Source organism: Dermacentor andersoni, chromosome 3 (genome assembly GCF_023375885.2).
Source record: "Dermacentor andersoni chromosome 3, qqDerAnde1_hic_scaffold, whole genome shotgun sequence".
NCBI lineage: Eukaryota > Metazoa > Arthropoda > Arachnida > Ixodida > Ixodidae > Dermacentor > Dermacentor andersoni.
This window is the reverse complement of record NC_092816.1, coordinates 112103041-112122190: the sequence shown is the minus strand read 5'-3', so window position 1 is coordinate 112122190 and position 19150 is coordinate 112103041. Positions and strand designations below refer to the sequence as shown.

The window sequence follows — 19150 nt, the reverse complement described above, 5'->3', positions numbered from 1 at the left end:
CATGATGACTCTTCAATAGATCAGACTTTACGTCGCGCTGAGAAAGCACGTCGACAGCCTCGCCTCAGAACTTTTCTTCTAAGAATCGTACGAAGTCGTTGAGTGAGGCTCAACATCTTACCGCCACATTTGCTCTTGGGAACTTTATTTGATTTGCACACCAACAAGAAAAGAGGGGCAGTACAGAAAATCCTCTCAAGATACACCGGCCAATATGTGATATTGTTACGCTATAGCGATGTCACATACGTCATCACATGAGTGACCTTGCACAAGTGGCGGTAACGTAAAACGCAACACACGCACGTCGCCCGACTGAAAGTTCATAACCTTGCTGCCTATGTAACTCTCTCAGAGTTCGCTGTCTGCCCGCGTAGAAGATATCGCGCGGCCCGGCGGAACCAGAAGAAGAATATGTATTGAAACGTGTGCAAAGCTGGCTTCTGCCTCCTGGCCTGGGTTGGCAACCTGTATTTTGCAGTACGCTATCCATTCTTCAAAGGTTAACTAAACCTACCGAATCCGTTGCAATTTCTTGTTACGGCCCACCTCAAACAAGATAACCACGGATCATACGATGTTTTCGAAATGGCACAAAGCAGCAGCACATTTATTGTTGTCTGAAATTCCATATGTGCATGAAGGCTATGAACATGTTATGGCTTGTGTAGAAAAGGTCAAATTGCTCAAACTGATAGGGTAGAAATTGCATAAAGAAAAAAATGGACAGGGTAAGTTTCCCAGGTGAAAAGCCTAAGTGCATATGCTTACCTGCAGACTTGCAAATGAAAATTAGGAGTATTGCAGTGAAGTACACATGAAATTTTACTGCACTCACTTGGTATTGCATTATTTTTCTGAAAGTAATACATAATATATGTAAGGTATAATATATCATACACAAATTATTCACCACTACAAAAGCATTTATTCATTACAACGATGAGTATACTTCATTTTACACAATACTTTAGTCTGTGGGCTGCCATATACCGAAACAATACTGTTATACTTACCATAGCTTACTTTCACAGACTGTAATACATTATCAATAAATCATAGATAGAGTAATAAATTCGAATATTGCGTATTACGGAACCCACATGATGCAGGTGTAAGGGGGAAGAGTATCGCCACGTTTCAGTAAGTTGATCGCTTTGATGGAGATCCTGCCCAGCATGTAGTTGCGTGCCGCTGTTTGAGAGTCGGTGAAGACCGCTATGGCATCCTCGCTTGTATGGGTGGCGAGTGCTATAGCACTCGCCTCCTCAGCTGTCTCCACGCGTTTGGCGAGAATTGTCGCCAACGCCAGTGTCGTTCCCCTGTAGTCTGTCACGCTGATGGCGAAGGCGTTTCGGCCCGGATACTTGGCTGCACGTAGCGCGCCTGCGGGTCGTTACGGTGCTTGTGTCTGATGGCATTTACCCTGGCGAGCCGTCTGCCTCGATGGTGTTCTGGATGCATGTTCCGAGAGATCTGAAGAACTTGTAGACATTCTCGAAGCTTCGATGTGATCTTTTCCTTGCGTTCTCCATCGTTTTCTAGATTCGTTGCGCATGCTGTGCGTCGGAGAATTGCTCGGCCTGTGGTTGTGAGCTTGAGTCTCTCGATCTGGTTGATGAGGTGCGCTTCCGCGAGTTCTTCCCAGGAGTTGTGAACTCCCATGCGAAGCAATCGGTCAGTGGAGGCGGTTGTCAGAAGTCCTAGGGCGAGCTTCGTGGCCTTTCTTATTAGAAGGTTTAGTTTTATGCGAAGCATATTACTAGAGCTCAACCCAGCTCCTCAGGCGCGGCGGTGTCGCCTTCAATACCACGTGAGACCGTGACGTCACGACAGAGGAGAAATGGGGCTCCAACTCGCGCCGTCGCTCGCGGCGTCGCCTGCAAGGCTGACCACGTGACACCGTGACGTCATGACAGAGGAGAAACGGGGCTCCAACTCGCGCCGTCGCTCGCGGCGTCGCGGCGGTATATAAGCAGCTGCGCTTGTTTCTAGGTGGCTTTGGCTCAACTCTTGCAAGATGGGCTGGGTGGGAATCGAACCAGGGTGTCCGGAGTGTGAGACGGAGACGCTACCACTGAGCCACGAGTACGATGCTTCAAAGCGGTACAAAAGCGCCTCTAGTGAATGCGGTGTTGCCTTAGAAACGAGCTGTTTCTAAGGCTCAGGCGTGCGTCGCTTGCTCAGGCGCACATTTCGTTGCCGCGCCGAACGCTGCATTGCTCGACGCTCACCGCGTCCAATGCGGGGCGCGTAGTCGCTGCGCCGTAGCCCATTGTCTTACACCCCTTGGCGGGTCGACGGGAACGCTGTCGCGTTCCACTCTTGAAGGCGAAGCAGAGTAACGCATGAGTTGTTTCTTCGTCTAGCCGAACCAAATATAGCCAAGCAACATCAGTTCACCAGGCTAAACAGTGGTTCAACAACTAAAATAAAGGCTAGTATGCTTCGCATCCTGGGCTTAACCTCAGCTAAGCCACAGCCATTTTTTTGTTTCTCGGCTGTCTTCAGGTTGAGGTAAGGAGTTCCGTATGTAATGCGACTGTAAAAGAGGGCTTGTACCATTTGCAAAGTGTCGTGTTGTTTGAGGCCATTGCGGCGATTACCCGTCGTATCAGATGAGTAAGCTGTGCCACGGTATTGTGTAGCCTGTGGAGTGTGGTGGAGCCGGACCCGTCCTTGTGTATATGAACCCCGAGGACTCGAAATGAGTCGGCCTTCGGTATCGGGACTCCCTGAAGAAGGACTTGTGGGTCCGGTGCGTGGTGGCTTGGGGGCCAGCCCCGGGTGCGTGCCCCGAGTACTAACAGCTCGGATTTATCTGGAGCAGAGTGGAGGCCGCAAGTGTTGAGGTACCGTTCGATGATGTTGACCGCCTCCTGAAGACGGTCCTCCTGTTCAGCCGTGCTCGCGCCTCTCGTCCACAGTGTGATATCATCTGCATATAGAGCATGGAATATCCCTGGGACGGTGTCTAGGAGGCGGGGAAGCTTGAGGAGGGCCACGTTGAAGAGGAGTGGCGAGACTACCGAACCTTGTGGCGTACCCTTGTTAGGTAGGTGAAATGTCTTGCTCCGGAGGTTGGCGATTCCCACCGTGGCCGTATGGTTGGTGAGGAAAGCGCGCAAGTAGGCGTATGTTTTGGCACCGCAGCCGATATCTTCTAGGTTACGGAGAATGGCTTCATGGCTCACGTTATCAAAGGCACCCTTTACGTCTAGCGCTAGAATGGAAGACTTGCTGTGTTTGCTCAAATGGTCAAGAATATCTTCCTTTAGCTGGAAGAGGACGTCCTGCTTGGAGAGCATCTCGCGGAAGCCGAACATGGTGTGCGGATAGCGATCGCTTTCCTCGAGATGTGTGGTGAGCCGCTCGTTGATCATGTGTTCAAATAGTTTCCCGGCGCAGGACGTAAGGGAGATGGGGCGGAGATTTGCGATGGAGATGGGTTTGTTTTGCTTGGGTACCATGGTTACCTCCGAGTGTTTCCAGGCTGTTGGTGGCTCGCCCTTAATCCAGCAGTCATTATAGTACCGAAGGAGAGCCGTCAACGGCCGAGGGGGTAGCTGTCGAAGGTGCTTGTTGGTGACTTTGTCTTTGCTCGGGCTCGTATTGCGTGTTAGCCTTGAGAGGGCCGCCTGCAACTCTGCCTGTGTGAAAGGCCGATCTAGCTCTTCGTTCAGCGCTTCTTGGCACTCCCTAGGGGCGGAAAGGTTGGTGGCAGTGGTTTGCGGGTTAGCTGAGCCGTGTAGCTTCGTCTGAAGTTCTTGGAGTAGCTGTTCCTCTGTGCCGCCATAGTTGTGGATTAGTCGGTGAATTGTATGTCTTTGTTGGGTTTTGGTGTAAGTTTCGTCAACCAGGAATCGAAGTATATACCAAGTCTTCTTTGTGCTGAGGGTCCCTTGAAGTTGGTTGCAGAAGGATCGCCAGTTCTGACTCGCTAGCTGTTCAGCGTACTCCTGTGCCTGCATGCTTAATAGGGCAATTCGGCGTTGGAGCTTGCGGTTGAGCTTTTGGCGGTGCCATCGTTTGAGGAGCGATCGCCGAGCCTGCCATAAGTGCAGTAGGTGGTTATCGATTTAGAATATTTTTTTGGCATTCCGCCCAATTAAGTAATTAGCCTTATTGTTATACACATTCTCAAATATTATGATTCGATGAAATATGTCAATGAAAAAATTGTAGAGGAGCATAAGTAGTTCCCGATGCAGCTTTCTGTTGCTCAGTATGTGCTACATAAAAGGTTTTTCTGACCGTAAAATAAGCCCACCAATACACGCAAAATGACTGCACCGGCCAGTCGCGCGGCAATTCACCGTGTATTCGAGGGCTTTTTAACGCTCGGTGAAGCACCCTTATGTAGCACGTATTGAGAAACAGAAAGTTACATCGGGAGTTTTTCATATTCTTCTGCAATTTTTTCATTGACACTTATAATTTAATTATAATATTGAGAAGTTATTAAGTATTTAGACTAATTATGTGTTTAGAATGAAAAAATTGTCTGAGTATTTCCAAGCGATCGCAAACAACGTCACCCTTGTTCTGTCTAGCTACATTGCATTCGCATGTTTTTAAATTCTGCCTAAAGTTAGCTGGGACATCCTGTACGTATGAATGTGTGTATACAAACCGACTGTCCCAAGTAAATGTCGACGATAAATAAAAAATAGCAGAGGGCTCTATATGTGAACGGTGATCACTGTGCGTTGCTGAGGGCTGATCTTGTTATGAATAACTACTTTTTTCATTTTTCCAAATGAATACTTCAACTTGTTTATCTTCATGAAATATTTTGAAACTTCTTTTATTACCTCTGATAGCTCTGAAGTATACATGTTTTATACATGGTTAAAGTAGGACTTGATATACTGAATCGACCAAAGAGCGCATAAATAAAGCGCGACTGCTCTGCCTGTTCTCTGGTGAGCTCTTTCTTAGTCTCTACGTGCTATTGCTAAAAATATTGTATATAGATATTATTTGCTCATCATTTATGACGTACTACTTAGTCACCCTAAGATTTTATCAATAACGTTAAATTACACCACACATGAAGTAATTAGGGCCAGGTAGAAACTAGAATAAATAAATTAGTACTAACAACGATTACTAACATAAGTGGCCTTTCATAAGTATGCTAATCATACACACAGTCTGTTCCCCAAAACGAGTTCACATACGTCGGTGTCATATTTAAGGAAAACTTAACTTGGCACAACGGCGAAGACAATATTTAAATGCAAAATTTACGAAAATTTGGTACTTTAACGTTCTCTAACTGTAAAGCTAACGTGTAATCAGGGATTCGAAGACTTTTGGCATATAAACCTCTGATTCAATCAAAGCTTGACTACACCTGTGTTGTTGAGTAACTTAATTTTGAACAGAACACAGGTAAACTAGATTCTGCACAAAGGAAGATAACTGGATCAATTTGACACAAATATGGCCGCGTCTTGCCGTCCTCATGAGAATCTATGCGTTTCTTGCATGCTGCTCCTAAAGCACGAAATTACGTGAACTTGACACCTTTCCCAACAAGATTCCGAATTAAACATCCACCAATCCGGCACCTGCAATGTTTCCCCACCCTTCTGCCCGATGGCAGAGACGCACGCATCCTCTAAGCATTGTGGCCATCAGATACCAGTCGGGGATACTTTTGAGTTTTTCTTTCGTTATCTCGCCTTTTACCTATGCACTGTAAATTCATTTTTCTTGTCTTTTATTTCATTTGCGCTATTTTTATTCACTCAACCTGTCTTCCACAAACGCAGTGATATTTGCAATAAATAAATATGCAAACGCAGCACATTGGCATTTCTTAGTAGAGTATGTGATGCGACATTCTGTTTTCGTCATATACACGTTAAGGCAACAGTATTTCTTTTGGGGGGGGGGGGATCTGCAATAATTTAGACACAAAATTATTACATTTATATGTCTGAACTGCTTACGAGTCATGCCTCACTCTGTTCCATTAGCCCCGAGAACTACATACAGGGGCGCTGCGAGCGCTGCGAGCGTGACGTCAGAGCCACGTGACGTCAGAGCCTGTCGTATGCAGCAGTTCGGGCCGTGCCAAGGTTACTTCTGCAGTGTTTCTGTTTGTTCACTCTCGTTCTCTATGCTTGCATACTTATGACGATCGTCTCAAATATACTTTTACTGCCTCTTCGTTCGCGCTTATGGGTTCAAAGAGATTATTTTCTAGACGAGAATATAGTTCTGAAAGGCAACCCTACGCTGCCAGCCGAACGAGTTCAGACCAGCTCATTGCGGGTTTCTTCATGCGCGGTCTACACATTGCAGTGATGCTCACGTGAATAATAAAAGCATAAACGAAAAGAAAACAGCGCTTCAACATCCAGTTAGGATACCATACCTGCCATGGTGCAACAGGTATATCCTAAATACTGGCTATATATATGACTTCTACAACACCTACCTTGATTTTAGCCGACTAAAACATGTTTGCTCACGACGAGTAGTTCATAGCATAATATCGGATTTTTACATTTCTTTACAGAATCGCTCGCTTGTAACACTGCAGTTTAGATTCTACCGGCACTACTTGCGCATTTGACTGCTTCATAAAATTAGGCCTTGCTTCCCCGAATAATTTTAAATGACGAGAACTTGAATTAAAGCTGTTTGCGGTTTACAGCTGTTTACAGCACATGGAAAAAACTGTACCAATATTTATTCACTTTTCTGTGCTAGACGTACAACTCCCTTGAGCGATTTACTGGTGCTTTTTACTTCGGGAAAACACATGAAGAATCTGTTTGGCGGACACAGGCTGCTTGGGACAATTTTTGAGTAAAATATGCCTTTTGCTCCGCATGGGTGCAGCCAGCAAGAGCTTGAATCCGACGCCTCATTCCTTAGTAGTGTGGGACATACTGAAGATATTATTCTCCAGCGCAGATCAGAAATCAAGGTTATTCATGTGAGTCTTGCGCTGTCTTCTTAATGAGGCTGGAATATGAGATTCTATTTTATGTACTGACGAAGCGAATAGTTGTCATTTTGCAGAAATAAACAACGCAGGATCTAGACATGGTGAGGCAGAAGGTGTCTGAATTTTCCTTTTCAAGGCAACCTAAGCTACTCTGTAGTGCGTCGAGTATACTTTACGCATTGTAGCTGTCGCTGTAAATAACTATTTCATGGTTTCAATGTGAAGGTGTAATGAACTGCCGGGGTTCGCGAACAACGCGTGCTTCGCCATAACGACAGTCGGTTGCTCCTACTGCTGGAGGGATTTGCCATATTCTGGATAAAGGCTAGTGAGGGCCACTACGAAACAGTTCATCATTTTCAGTTAATTGGTTCTCGATCTTAACCACAAAATTTTCTTTCAGGTGATTGCATTTGTCGTATTCACGAAGTGTGCGCATGCTTATACATAATGCGCCATTCTCCTAAGAGCTAATGCTTTTTCTGGTTGCCTGTTTTAGCGAACGTCGAAATTAGTAGCAAACCTTTTCACACAAAATGCGAGCCTAACTCGTTATTTTACGAATTAATGCAGTGGACACATCTCACTTAAACAGCTCACCAGAGCAATGAGAATCATGAAAACTTCGCTATGTGGAGTCCTAGCACGAAGTTAGAATGCTGACACAGATTTTTCTTCCGTGTAAAATAAATGTTTCTGGTAGCTAAGTACTAAGGGTATGTTAAGTGTTTAGAGGAGCATCACACATAACTTCGCGTGTTCAATTTGCAGACATTTTGTTTATGCAAAATTTACCGATAGACACGGAGCATATATGCATCGCTAAGCCAGTAGATACCTTCAACGCTACATAGCTTTCGATATCGAATCGCAAATCTTAACGACTCACGTGGTTTTGAAGAAGAAAGTGCCGTTCTGGCGTGACAGCAAAAATAATCCGAAATATCCGTTAATAAGTACGGCTCGAGCCACCAATATCCACGAAGCATGCACGAAGGAACGAGCGCATGCGGAAACCGAGTGAGCCGGGGTGAGGGACGTCCAAGCAGTGGCGTCACTCGCGAGAGGGTGCCCCTCAGGCTTCTCGCCTCTAACAAATAATTATACCAAAACCGAAATACTTCGCTCTCTTTTCGTAGGTCGAGCGTCATTTATGTCGAGACGACTTGATCATGGACGTAAGGAATTTCTTCTTCATTGTAGAACTGCAACCATTTCAAATTCATTTCATCCTAAAGCTTACATTGAGTGGAATCAGCTGCTACATAGCATTGTAACTAACTCTGATCACTCATCAGTGCCTTTTTCAACATGCTATAACTAACTTCCTTGCACCTGAGTAACTTGCGGTAACGTTTCGTTTGTATTATATCTACTATTACTATTGTGTTGCAATTCTAGTAATGTTCCATATTATTATGATATTGCAGTGTTGTTGTTAATATTGATGCGCTCCACTTCTATTACAATTCTTTTTCTGACATTTTGCATAGTGATGTTACAAGAAAAATGATTTCTCCCATATTTATATTTAGGTACATTCGTGCTGTGTGGCTGACGTAACCTCCCCCCCCCCCCGCGACACACACAGTGTGATGTTGAAGGCACTCGGTGCTTAAATAAATAAAATGAAGTGAAATAAAATGCATTGGAATTCTTCTCCCTCTTCATATTTACGCCACGGGCTCTTCTAAATGAAATAAAGAAATATGTGACTCTCGGCATTCTTTGCTCACAACATATATTGTGAACTTGAAATGTGCCGGCTGTCTGCTCAAGTGCAAATGTTTATTTATTTGTTTATTTATTTTATCTCTTTTTGTTCATATGTCATCCACTATCTTCTTGCAAATGCTAGGGCACCCATCTTCTGGCTTCAATAGTCTCTCTCCCTCCAGCAACGAAGCGACTATTATCATGCTTCGTTTTATTCCATTATTTACGGAAATTACCTAATCGGTATTGATGGGCTAGCTGGTCATCCATGATTTCGGTGAAACAGTGGACTTATAAAAAAACACGGGAACACAAACATCGATGATAAATGAATAAACACTTTACAGATCAAATTAAGCGAGGACGAAGAACACAAATATCAGGACGGGCTGCTGAAACTGGTGTTCTTCGTCCTCGTTTAATTTGCGCCAAAAAGTGCGCTTTAACCATGAATCAATAGCAACTAGCTCAAACCAAGATCTTACTTTTTTTTTATGGGGTTTTACGTGCCAAAACCTCTTCCTGATTATGAGGCACGCCATAGTGGAGGACTCCGGAAATTTCGACCACCTGGGGTTCTTTAACGTGCACCTAAATCTAAGTACACGGGTGTTTTCGCATTTCGCCCCCATCGAAATGTGGCCGCCGTGGCCGGGATTCGATCCCGCGGCCTTGTGCTCAGCAGCCCAACACCAAAGCCATTGAGCAACCACTGCGGGTAAGATCTTACTTGAATCGATGATAAGCACTTACGCATGCATTAGAGTAAAAGACGCCCATTTTTAGTAAGCGCGTATGCAAAACTAAGGTATCTGACAAATGCATGGCGAGGCAATCCAGAACGTAAAAGTTACAACAAATAACGCGATCACATGACTATGTGCGTGCAAGATATATAATCAAACTCTCAGGTAGGGACACTTTCTTTTTTTGAAGCTGATGTGGGAGGCCAACTTATCCACGCGTCCTTCCACTTTTCAATTTCTATTGATTCAAAAATATTGCTTGCTTTTTTGTTTCATTCTTTGCGCAGAAACACTGCTCTTGTGACTGCAGTTGAGCAGCCGCAATCTCTGCATCAAGGGTACTAATATCGTGAAGGTATAACTGTGCAGTGATTGTTGTTCTTTTTAAGCCTCTCAATAACATCTTTGCCCGTCTGCCCGCTATATAGTTTCTCATAAGTAAGAGGAACGGAACAAACGATTCGCTCGGTACGAGTGATATAGCCGTGTTTGTGCTCGCTTGAACAGAAACATGATTTTTTTTGTTAACATTCACCGTCCTGCACAGCCCCCGCAGTTTAGCAGCTGCCAAAAACACCACATCAACCCGCGCTTTCCTGCCAATTTTTTCCACATTGTTGGATAGTGAGCACATGAGTCATGACCACCATCTTGTCTTCACAAATCTTATCACAGCGTGCAGCTCCGCATGCTATATTAGACTTTTTCAGTAAATGTTTTACTACTGAAACCAACAGCTATGATGGGTCGCCAGAGTCTGTGAGGTGGCTTACTGGGTTTGCGAAGCGGCAACCACCCTCTTCACTAGCTTTCAATGAGCCGATGGAAAGGGAAGGGCAGGTTTGTTGCCATTCGGTTCACAAGACTAACAAACACGACTTGAGGAGAGATGGGGACCAAGACCTACAAAACCTAATAATCCACTGTTCAGTATTTATGTCTCCGAATCAAAGGTGCAAGGTACAGGGTTAATATTGTCATAGCGATAGACACGCCAATATCAAGAAACGTTTGTTGACAATCTGAAATCACAAACAGCAACATCAGCATATCTGAAAATTGTAGTTACATGCCGAAGTTCAAGGCTGTTTCGTTTCCTGTCATGCGGAGTCAGATGAAGTTGGCAGTCTGCAGGTGGAATGTGATTACCGATAAAGATACTGTTGCTGTGGATCTATAAATCGGGTCCCCATTCGGCAAAAGTTGATTGCAAGTAAGTGGAGAACATTTCCGGAAACTGGCTACCGCGAAGACTGTCGGCGCCCTAAATTTTGTAACACCGTGCTGGTCATACACTTGCTAATCCATGGAGGCGTTCTGTGGTATAACGTAATATAAATATTTCTTAGCTTCAATCAAAGCGCGAAATATTTGGTAAGACTTCGTTTATTTCGCAAAATAACCTAGAGCATATTCCGAGTTTCGATCAATGAATAGGTGGCTAAAATAACAAAATATTTGTTTCGAAATTTATCGATATTTTTGCCACGTCCTTGCCTGTATGTTTTGCCACATCCTTGCCACGCCCTTGAGAAGTCCTCTGATATAATAACTCGTAGCGGGAACTCAGGTCTGTGCGTTTTTGCATTAGAACATAAATCAAGAGTTAGCTTTCCTCAAACATCAATTGACTTCCTAAGGTGTTGAAAATTAGGTGTATGTACACCTTTATTGCGTTCTTTGCTTCGTTTTCTAGAGAAACATAACCGAATTTAGGAAAGGCAGAAAGGACAGCGAGAGGAGCCTTCAACTCTTGCGGGCTTTTCAGAATAACAGCGAAACGACCTTCTTTGTCGGCCATTAACAAGTACAAAGAATTTTGCTTTGGGAATGAAAGTATTCTATTCAAAGGTATATAATTACTCGGTCGCTTACACCTCTCAAGCTCTTGAAGTCCCTGAAAAATATATCTTTCAATCTCATCCTTAGAGGCATGTGAAGCCTCTCGCCTGACCATTGCAAAGAGTTGAGGGTGCGTCATTGGTGGTTTCACGACGAATTGGGACCGTCGCTACATACTGAGATTTTGAGTGCTAATTCTTCTTGGGAAGAGACAGACGTCGTTGAGGAAGCACATATTGCTACATTACTTGAGCACAGCTGTCCAATATCTCAACAGGCCACTTAAAAATACGATCTGACAGAACTTTGGGTTGTTGCTATTGTATGTAATAGCTAGAGCATTACAAGAGTTGCGCTGCAGATTTCAGTGACGAACTTGTCATTCAAAAATCATGGTCGACTTCACTGAGGAAGCGCTAGTCAGCACTAAAACGCATTCAATCACAAGAAATGATGTGCCAGATCTTGTACAAACGCGCCGCATTGCCACAGTACTCGTTAAGTTGCGCAGCGAAATCAGGGGACGAAAGTATCCCGTAACACTTTTCTTCATTGCCATCTAGAAGAAGCGCGCGCCTATTATAAAAGCGAAAATTTTATTGCCTAGCCTCCCATAGTTTTGATGGGATGGGTCCGTCTGTTTGTTGTCTACCGGTCGCTCGGTCGCTGCTTGGGTTTGCATAGATTACAGTGGATTAATAAATGGCGGCGAAATTCCAACTGTAATCTCTCTGCGCAGAAACCTGGTGTGCTAACAATTAGGCCATAATCAATTTTTCGGTATATTGCGCTGAAGATCACGCATGAAAACTGAACAAACAGTAATTTGAAGTGAGCACATCTTACAAAAGCTATGTAAAAATTGGGGCAAAGCAAACCCACGCATTCAGCACGTCCAATAAAGGCGTCATCGGCCAACAAGCGTATCCGCTTGTTATGATGTTAATGTGCAGACTATCCCACTCAACACGTCATCATTTCATCAGTGTACAAGAGGTCTTGGCAAGATTTGCAAAACATCATTTCAAGTACACTATAGGGTCTACAAGATGTCTTGTACACGTACATAAAAAGACGTTCTTCAGCCGCCCTAAATAGTTCTGGGCATTTTAGCCCATTTCAATAGTTCCAGACGGCTACAATACGTCTTGTGCGCAACGAGTGTGGCACATACCGACATGAGGGCATCAAACAAAAACAGGTGCCACATAACGTGGCACTGTGGCACTAGCTCTTTGAAGGGATGGCCGCGCGCTGATGATAATTCTAATTATCATATCGTGACACGTGCCTAAAGCAGGGGTCGGCCAGAAAGCGTATCTGCGTCTTCAACATAACGCGAGCGCCAGTTTTCTTATGCAAAACACTTAAAAAAATATGACGATTTGACTACCTGCTTCAAGAAAACTTTGATTTCCTGTAGATTCCAATAAGCGCGTTGCACCTGCATAATTTCTTATAAGTAAATTATGCCTATTCGATGAGCCCAGTCCCTCAAGCACTGGCTTGCGCAATTTTGTACCGCTCTTTGAGACATGCAGCCGTGTTCTACTGTTAGAACATCGAACTACTCTGCTGGGGGGTGTTTTGCATGGTCATCCCTCGGGACAGAGCATGCTTCACCGGCACACATGCAGCTGTCTCGGGTGATAGTTACGCTTCGCCGTTTACTCCAGGTGACTAAATCAACGTCATCTGAGTCATACGGAAATGGAATTAGGCTCTGTATCATCGGCTTGTCGACCGCCCAGAGCTGACCAGCAAGACAAGTGCCCACCTGGAATACGACTGGCCTGGCGCCGACGGTGACGCATAAACAATGACAGCTCACTTCAAGACGACAACGCCGCCCCCCGACTACTGCGAATGATGGGACCTGAGAAACTATTGTTCAAAGAAAGCAAAAAGCAGAGGAATGCGAGAGGCGCGAGTGTGAAGAGCCAGAAAGGCGCGAGCGTGAAGCAGAAATGCGCTAGAGCTGCGAGGAGACGGAAGCGCAACGGCACGCTCTTTGCATGCAAGAGCTTGAACGTTAAAGTCGGTGAATTAGTAGGCAGATAGCGCGACACCAGATTCACAGCTTTAAGGCAGACGAAGATATGAATAATTTTCTCGTCAGTTTTGAAAGAATTTGTGAGAAGGAAGGTGTCAGCCGTGACTCGTGGACCGAGAGATTACCAGAGCTGGTCCCGTTTGGTGTCGCTACGTGTTTCATGAATTGCTTGTGCGATGAGAAAGTGGGAGACTACGACAGGACTAAGAAGGATTTGTTCAGACACTTCAACCTGGCATTTCAGGCCAACTTCGAAGGCCAAAAAGAGAGAGCAGCAAAATTCGCCAGGATTACTGCACGTGCCGAAATTTCCGCTGTACGCCGCGACGTTCAGAGACAAGATACAGAGAAGGATTTGGTTCTACAAAACTAAGGCTAACAAGTATTTCCGTAGGAATTTTAAAATGGAGACTACAAACTCCCCCGGCAGGTATCAGCAGAAATAGGGTTTCGCACCAAGAGTAGCGCAAGAAACGAAGGCGCCTGTTGACCGCGCGCTCACGTTGGAGGTGCGGTTAAGAGTTATATTTTAGAGCTGTGGAGAAAAAGGCCACAGGGCCAGGAGGTGCGAGAAGCGGGTGTTTATTGCCACAATTCAGGACTCTGATAAGAACATGCAGGTGTTGAAGTTGTATACGGGTCAGCCTTCAGTGAAAGGCAATGTTTGTACGGAGGCGACAATTTCAGCCAGCGTGCGAGAGCAAGTCACCTATTGCTGTATGAATAGGTCGGGGCAAACGTGGACGGAGCGAGGAGAATCCTTCTCGACTATAGGAGTTTCCGGGACAAAACACGGGAGGAGACTCGGAGACTGATAGGCGTATTGAGTTGTGGTCAGAGGACCAAAGAACGACTCCCAAAGCAGCTGCGCACAGTTAGGAGTCGAACATGTTAGTAGCCGGAAGTGATGGGGAAGCCGTTGCCGAAGAGAGCGGCGGTTTTCCCGCACAAGACACGGAGGGCTCCGTTAGGTTAAGTCTGCATGGTGGCGGCAATGTCGGCTCGCCTGCCAGAAAAAAGTCACCCATTGCTATTCGAATAGGCAAGAACAGCTGAGGTGTAGGCACAAGATGAGAAAGGCAGGCGTGGTCGAGGCATCTAGAATCATACGCGCGCAGTGCCAAGATGACAGAAGCAAATACGCGAAGGGCAAGATCCAGTAGGAGACTCTGAAAAAGCGACGGAGGGCAGCTGCCAAGCTTAGGCGTTTGCTGACATCGGGGATTGGCGTGACGCACGTACAAAAACCAGAGTTTCGCTATGATTCAGGAGTAGTAATCGCATTACTAGTGCATTTCCTCGACGAGTGAAAGAGGGAAATAAGCGCCACAAAAGGCAGATCTGAACTGCTGTGAGAGAGGCTCGGACATGCAAAGACTAGCATATTGTGTGCTATGAGAGTCATGGAGCCGTTTATGTGAAACCTGATCATGTGACTTTGTTTATAAACCTCTTACTCATCTCTTCAACATCGCTCAGGGCCTTTCTTTCTGCCGGTACCTGGCACGACACCATCTATGTAGCCTTCGTGGCCGCACAGTCCGCCGACTTCGCAACAGGTGCCAGGGTTCAAAATCTACTATTGGCAACAATAGAAACTGGTGACATATAGTGACCTAAGTAGACCATAAAACGGCAAGAAACATTAAACAACAAAGGGGGGAGAAGAGTCCAAGAAAGCTATCGGTGTAATGTTTTTTTTTTATTGTGCACTGACGCGGTGACACCTTAACCGACGGAGTACGAACGTACTCAGTGAAAAGAGCTAGCGATACCAGGATCAGCAATTTTCGGCGTCACCTCGATTCTTCCTTATATTTGGCAAACGTAGGTCCGCCTTCACCAAGTAACGCTCCTCCGGATCTCCTCCCCCAAGGTTACTTTCTTTTCGGAGTTTCAATGTGGACTGTGGATGAGGTTGTAATGCTTGCCCTAAGTGCAAACCGAACTTATCGAAAGTGTGAGACAACTTCCAAATATGTGTGTTTTTTGTCCCCAGGTCACTGTATAAGTGCACCTACTCAATGCCCAAAGCAGTTCAGTAACCCGCCGTGCTTTCTTAGTAGCTATAAGGTTCGGCTGTTTTCTTCTTCCACAAGGCAAGAGGAAACGGCAATCGGCTGTTCGACGGCTGGTTGATTTTGTGTAGCCCCATTTTTACCGAGCTGGCTGTCGCTTTGTAGCTTTTAATCGGCGTGTCCACATTCAGTATGAGCCCTGATGGGGTGGTCGATGACATTCTTCATGTACTCTGCAATGCTTTGCTGATGGTGTTCGTTGAATCTTCAGTGAGACTGAAAAGATGTCCTTGTACCATTGTAGCAGACTTCCAAGCTGTTCTTGTTCACGTATTGGAAGAATTGGACTTACGTTGACAGCTGGTTCAGAAAGTAGAGTCCTCGACGTAGATGCGGCGAAATTCGAGAGTACAAACGTATTCCTGGCTTCCACAATTTTCACTATGTATGCGAGTGTCATCTTTAGATATTTGTATCCTGACTTAAAGTTTGTCAGCGTTACTATCGCTTTTCCTCCGTGTAGTCTAGCTATTTCTCTTTCCACGCAATTTGTCTTATCTAGGAGCGTATGTTTGTCGCCCTCGATGATTCCTTCTACGTCTTCGCGTGTTAGGGTGCAGGCGGAAATGATAATATTGTAGGGAGGCAGAACGCTGCGGGGGTGGGGGCTCAACCTTACGGCACACGCAAGGCGGGGTGACTCAGAGAGCTCTCCGGCGATATTACTAGGTCTTCGGATACCGCTATCGACTTGTACTTTAGGTCAATGATCCTACCGTGTTGCTTCAGAAGGTCTATGCCGAGAAATGCGTATCGCAAGCAGTGCTGTAGGATAACGAAGGTCGCTCGGCAGGTCCAGTCATGAACGCTTATCTTGGCCTGTAGACTCTAGTCGACGTTATCATGGACTATTCTCGACACGCATGTGGCTGCACGGACGCCAGGACTCATCATGTGGACTTTCCTATTGTTTGTCTAGAGGCCAGCTGTTCTACCGTTTGTGCCGGGAAGCGGAAGTTTCGCAACATACAATTATGAGTTTTTATCAAGATGACGAAACGTGACGTGGAGTTGCACATTTTATCAACGAGTACTTATTTCTTATCATTCGCAGCTATATTGCGATGTTAGCGTTTCAATAAAAAAGTGAGGTAGCGTGCAGAAGACCTTGCAACGAATCTGCAATTTCGGTAATATGTATGTGGTGGGTGTCCAGATAGCGACTATGCCAGATTCTCGATTGGCAGAAGGAATATCCCCGAGGGACGCCACGGGGAGGGCCACATCGGAAACGTCAATTTGACGTTGCGTGACGTCGCACTGGGTCGGTATTCCATGTGTATCGCCGCATTTTCCTCGTCGTTTGGGTGCATCAAAATTTTAAGTATAAAATGCTTCTTGCTCCCATTGTCGGCGGCCTTGAAGTGACATTGAGTCAAAAGCCAGAGCCATTATTTGGAAACAAAACTAGGACATCCGGGTAAGTTGCGAGAACAAATGTTTAAAAGATATTGCAAGACAAGTTTCAAAGATATTGCTTCCGAGTTCCTCCAAATGTTTGTTCACAATATCACTCAAGCTGTAACTTCTAGCACGCTGAAGTTTTAATTGTCATTTCCAGGAGCAGCGACCAGCAGGCAGATGCAAGGCACTATACACTTGACTGTCATCTTTGGGCACTGAGACAGAGTTGCCTGAGGTCCGTGAGGTCTGTGGCGCGTACGGCCCGCCGGAAGCGTCGGTGGCGTCCGGCAGCGTCCGTGCTGGTAACGTCCGCCGTACCGTGGATGGCTGTTTGACCGAGACGACACTTGCAATGAGGTTCTGTATGTGCTAGGAAACTATTGCGTCCATATTGACCAGTACAAAGTATGGTGTGCCGGGGTGTGCCATTGCGAACATGCACTACACACATTATTAGGTTGGGGCTAGTATTGTCTATAACCAATATGATCCGCCGTTAGCCATTTCGTGCTTGCATTTACTCTCGATTACAGGCGAGCCATTATTTGTTTAGCCTAATGCGTGCTCAAATCAGTTGCATCGCTCTCGTGGGGTGCCGGCATTTGTGTTTCTGGCCATCGTTTTTTTTAAAGAAACGCGTCTGTTTGAAATAATATTGGTTAAAAGTTACAAACCTCCTACGAATATTTCCACTTTTCACTGCTGCATTCATATTGTAATTACAATTATTGACTTTTCACAAAATCAGATGATGTGATAACAGCGGCTTTTAATTTATTAAAGGAAACACACACGAGGCTGCGCCTTCAAGTTTTCTCAGGCGGTGCGAGTAAACAGCGAAGTGAACGAGAGATACCAGCACCGGTGCTTCCGTCGTGCAAAGGGTTACCTGTGCCACGCGCGTAGCTATCGCTAATATTCGGCTACTTCTCAGCCAGCTGAGTCGGGCAGAGTTAAAAATTTAATAAGCAAATTTTTCTTAATTACTCACTTATACATTTCAATTTTTCGTGCAAGCAATGCTCCCCTCTTCCAGTAGACCAGCTCATGGACTAGAATTGTGCTATGTGCCACACGCAATCCTTGAAATATCGTCAGTCAATCCACTCTGTGAAGGTGCATGACCAGCGAAGCTGTGTAGCACACCACGAAGAAGTGACACAGAGCTTTAAACAAAGGTACGAACGCATTTTTTCTCTTCATCGGTGGTCATCGTGACGAAACGTAAGAGCAAACATTTATTCTTATTCAGTTGTGTTAATTGGTGTTACACATTCATTATACACATTTGCTAAAAACGTTTGTGTTTTCAAGTGCCATCGGAGCCAGCTGTGGAAGAAGACGACGACGACAAAACGCGCGAGCCATTGCTGTGCGAGCATGAGCCATTGCTGATGACGATAGTTGTTGCTCGTACAAATGAAAATTTCACGGAACCTTAGCCAAAAATTTCTTGCCGTATTATTTCTGAAAGTGCCGCTGAAATACCCTGTATGACTTGTCGAAGGTTCGAGCGTAATCACAGGTGCTCGCATAATCTCCAGAAACTACAAAAATGGAGCCGTGTCACGTAAAATTGTTCCAATATGCTTTATTCCAATCTCGTGACGTCAGAGTTGTGTTACCGCGACGCAAGCATCGGGCAGTGAGCCGCAGCGTTGCCGACCAGCCCTATCAAACGCTCTCCTCGTTTATAGGAGGTGACTTTGCTTCCAAAATGAATATTATTGCCTTCATTGAGTCGTTTTCAGCTTGTAATTGGCTGAGAAGAGGCGACGAGCACGGTCAAGGGCAGAGGGTTTCGATGAGGCGGAGCCTGCGCATTGAAAATAGATAACAGGATGAAGAGGGTGGTGTCGGCGTCTGCGATTGGCTCGTTTTCCCTTACTTAGCTGTCGGTGCCTTGTCCAAGATCGCGGTGGCGTACAACGGAAGGTTAAGAATGCCGTCAAAACGGATCCTCAACAATGAACAGTTAGCAGAGCGAGGTCGTAAACGTGCGGAAAGTGCTCGAAATCATTACACGTTTACCCAAGAAGTTCTACTACACGCAAAAGAAGCCAAGCTCTCGGGCAGGTGCGAGTAGCCAGTGCATGCGCGATCTGCGGAAGCCTTCGTGTATTTCTTTAAGGACGCGGCAGCCTGTGGCTATGCAGAAAGAATTTAGTTTTGCTTGACAAAGCAATGCATGTTTAACGCGTATAAGTCACTTTCACGCGGTGAGTTTTCCGGGTTTTCTGACGTTGCGGGACAGGCAAGTTAATTGGGGGCAGGCCGAAAAGTTTTGCCCAATAGCAGAGAGCTAACGGTGAAAAGGCGTCGAATGAGAAATTACTGTTTTTCT

At 45.5% G+C, this 19150-nt stretch overlaps 1 long non-coding RNA gene across 1 annotated transcript in view; it reads right to left on the bottom strand.

The window, feature by feature from the left end:
• Nucleotides 1-19150, bottom strand: part of LOC129386324 (uncharacterized) — a 74165-nt gene that overhangs the window by 32876 nt on the left and 22139 nt on the right. The window contains exon 2 of the long non-coding RNA XR_008613748.2: nucleotides 772-857. This is a non-coding gene — a long non-coding RNA (uncharacterized lncRNA). The remainder of the gene's footprint in view (nucleotides 1-771; nucleotides 858-19150) is intronic.